Genomic DNA, 3,750 nt, shown 5'->3' on the forward strand with positions numbered 1-3,750 from the left:
CATTGGAAAATGTGCTTATAAAAATGATCATTTGGCTTGGAATTTGGGTCTGTTCTTACTAAAAAAGTGAATTAATCTTAATAATTGCAAAGAAATCATATATGGAGTAGTCCTCAGAAGGGTAATTACTCACGTACAGTGGTTTTCATTAAAAAGTTAACATTTATCTTATTACAGTAATTACCTTATTGCAGTAAATTGGCAATATTTTCCTATTCCTTCAATGAGATAGCACAGTAAGATGAGTTCCCTGCAATAAGATGTGTTTGAACTTATTAACGAGAATCATATGCATTATTGTTTTAACTTGGTTTTAAAAAGGCAAAACACATTTTATTTTTCTGTATAAAACAACGTTAAGTTAGAAAGCTGTCGTTAGATACTATTTATCTGTCTTTGAAATGACTCTGCTTTGAGATAGGACCACACTACTTGTATTTGTTATCAAGTAAAATATTTCCTGTTCTTTTCAACCTTCTATTTCAGGAATGAAAACATCAACTTAAATGAAAGATTTTGTGCCCATCTCCAAAGGTTTACTGAATTTTAAGGATTCTTGGAAAATATCTAATTCAACAGTACTTATTTTCAGGACAAGCATCTAAAGCACAAAGGTGTTAATGCACTTGTTCAAAATTACGTGGTGAGAGAGGGAAGGAGTTGACATTGGAATCCGTGTCTCCTGCTCTGAGTGTTCTTTCAGGAATATTCATTCCTTGTGTGTGTGTGTGTGTGTGTGTGTGTGTGTGTGTGTCTGCACACACGAGTGCTTGTGTGAAATATCTCTATGCTTGTGGCTAAAATGACCACGTGGCCTTTGATGTGCAGCCTCAAATAGCTCCTAGGAAACCACAATGCGTTTTAACTTGATTCCCTTGTTTCAAACACTATGTGACATTGTTGTCCAAAGGGACCTGCTTGTCCCTGCTTATTCTGGCTCCAGGGAAGCCCACGATCCTATGGCTGTGGTAGATGCTTTAGGTCGTTTGTGAATTTGTCTTGCCATGAAAGACCTTCGTGGCAAGTTCACTTCTATGCTGGTGGTTGAGCTACAGTCTTTTCTTCTTCAGTGTTGTAGATACAGCTTTGTCACTCAATATCAAGTCTATTTCCTAATTGCTGCAGATAAAGATGTGCAAGGAACGGTGAGTGGAGACTGGCAGCTGTTCCCAAACTCCAAAGCATGCATGCGTGGAAAGCAGCAACTCCAGGCTAGCATTAGTGCTGAATCCCCCTCCCCATGATTCATCTTCAGAGCTGGGCTAAATCTAAGCTCCTTCCTGAAGCTGTTCAAGCAGGATGAGACTCAGTCCGTTTCTTTACCCAGATAATATGTGCACCTATAACACATGTGTATTGTCTCACTTTGCCAAGATGGTCCATCTGGTCTACCTGCTCAGATCCTCCTCATGGGGAAGTAGAAAACCATCTCACCAGGCACATGATCTTCTCAGGTTCCTTCACTCTTGTGGGGCTTCCTGTTCTACTCCCAGCTTGGCCAACGAATAAAGCAGGCAGCTCTGCCTCCCAGACACCCAGAGTAATCACACTTCAGGTGTTGCCCTGAGGCATAACCTCAAACTCAGCGCTGCTCAGGGCTTACCCAAAGCCAGGCTGATGAAGAAGAGCCTGTGGAATATGCCAACCAACCTCTTCAGAACTTAAAATCTACTAGATTAACCGAACCCACGGGGACCTTTATATTCAGACCACCTCTTCTCCTGTCCTACAGAACTGCCTGGCCTGAGTTACACTTTGATGCTCTCTCTCCAGATCGCCCTAAGGGATGTTCCAAGAAATAGCCCTCATGGAGGGTTAGCTGTTGAGGCTGATGTTTCTTGCATTACATGGTGTCCTCTTTATGAGAACTCATGACAAAAATTCTCACCAGCTGCAGGGCTTGGGATGATTATGCATCCCCTAAGCAAACATTTTTTAACTTTATAGACACAATGAATCATGTAAATTGCGTCCTTTCTCTCTTTGTATTGGCTGTCACGACACTCACAGCCATGTTCGTATCCACCCTGACAGGTACAGGTCGTGCACTAACTCATTCCATTACTAACTTTACTTCTTATTTTTCCTTCCCTGAAACATCCTCACTTCTTTTCTGTCATTTTGTCACATTGTTTGTATTCCTCTAAGTGGGGTTAAATGACTTTTAGAACAAAGCAGAGAACAAAATAAAATATACGGATAAATCCCTACCAATGTGTTAAATATTCAAGTTGTGGGGATGTTCAAGGACGTTCAAGTTGTGGAGAAAACCATTTAATAGACTATCCAGACATCTGGAAAAATAGGAATTGGAATATGTCCTATTGCTTCCCTGAGTGACACTTAAGATCTGGAAGCTACTGAACAGAGACACCATGTTTCATGTTACCAGAAACCTCCCAGTCTGGAAAGGCCTGAAGATGCACTAATAAATGGCATATCTAGTTTCCATTTTGAATGAAACAACAGACCTCAGTTAACTCATTAGGGTCTGGAAGGATTTTAGCATAAGGTGGTTCAGGAGATTGTGTAAAAGAAGCTGAACTTCTGCCCCTTCATTTTCTGAAGATGGGCGGGGAGAATTCAACCTCCCCACCCTTGGTCCAAAGCAGAACCTGAGCTCCCTGTCAGAGGAATAGCTGAGTAAACCCAGGGACCAAAGTGGCCTTTACCTCCCTTACGTTCAGTGGAACCAATGAAAGTCAGGTCAATGTTGGCAGCGTTCAGCTGTCACCCAGGATGCTCTGCACGGCTGGCACCAGCAGCCCGAGTGACCTATCTCGTAACACACAGAAAATAAGAAATCCTCTTCTGAGGATTTACTGTCAGCACTGGCCAGAGCCATGTATCTTCATGATCACTTTATACATTTGCTATTATTATCTTCATGCATTAGATGTGATCTATGTGTGAAGCACTGTACAGAAAAATAAGCGATAGGCACCGGCGTCGCCTGGCTTCTATAATCACAGACTGAATTTGATAGACAGAGAAGATCCAAAGATGAGTAAATGATGGAAACACACTTTAGTGTATTTGCAAACTGACGAAGTTATTCTGGGGGGTAATGTTCTTTTACACTCTCAATAAGGCGGGGAGAAGGAGGCAGACACTGTTTTCGCACTACAATTCATTTCCATGAAGAGCAGCATTAAAATAGAAATGCAAAACTTGCAATGAGTGGGGAGGAGAGACAGGGCAGTGAGCGCGCCTTCGGTGAAGCCCGAGTTCAATCAGTTATGAGAAGATTATTCAAATTGGGGTTATCCGTGCTGCTCACGTCCTGTGTTTGCCTATTCTTCCTCTTTGCTTCCCAGCTCTTAGGCATTTCTGTGCATCTGTACCCCAGACAAGGTAACAGCAGCCACCCAACCACAGGGAAGGAAAAGAAAGCCAAACTCCAGTCCAAGGTAACCTACCGTCGCGGGGCTGAGAGTCTCTTTGCCCCACGGAATCATTGAGGAGTCACAGGTACAGGGGCCAGGTGAACTACTCTCTGTCTCCCTCTCAACTAGGGAAATTATTATTATTTTCCCTCCATGATGGGGAGGAGGAGATTTTCAGGAAGACCACACATAGGGTGAGGGGCTTAAGCCCGTGCACCCTGGAGGTTGATGGCTGGAAGAGTGCCATTAGATGCTGTTCTGTCAACCCCTCCCCCCCCATACTCTTACGCACTATACATATTAGGAAAGACAGAACAGCATAGGGTCCTGGAAAGTTCTTAACCCAACGGCTCATTCTTCTTTT

At 42.9% G+C, this 3,750-nt stretch overlaps 1 long non-coding RNA gene across 1 annotated transcript; it reads left to right on the forward strand.

Moving 5' to 3' along the window:
• Positions 1-529: 529 nt before the first annotated feature.
• On the forward strand, positions 530-3,411 carry LOC125961200 (uncharacterized). The gene is made up of 3 exons (XR_007471573.1): positions 530-643; positions 1,079-1,145; positions 3,318-3,411. It is a non-coding gene; the product is annotated as an uncharacterized LOC125961200 (long non-coding RNA).
• The last annotated feature ends 339 nt before the right edge of the window (positions 3,412-3,750 follow it).

This window comes from Orcinus orca, chromosome 15, assembly GCF_937001465.1.
Source record: "Orcinus orca chromosome 15, mOrcOrc1.1, whole genome shotgun sequence".
NCBI lineage: Eukaryota > Metazoa > Chordata > Mammalia > Artiodactyla > Delphinidae > Orcinus > Orcinus orca.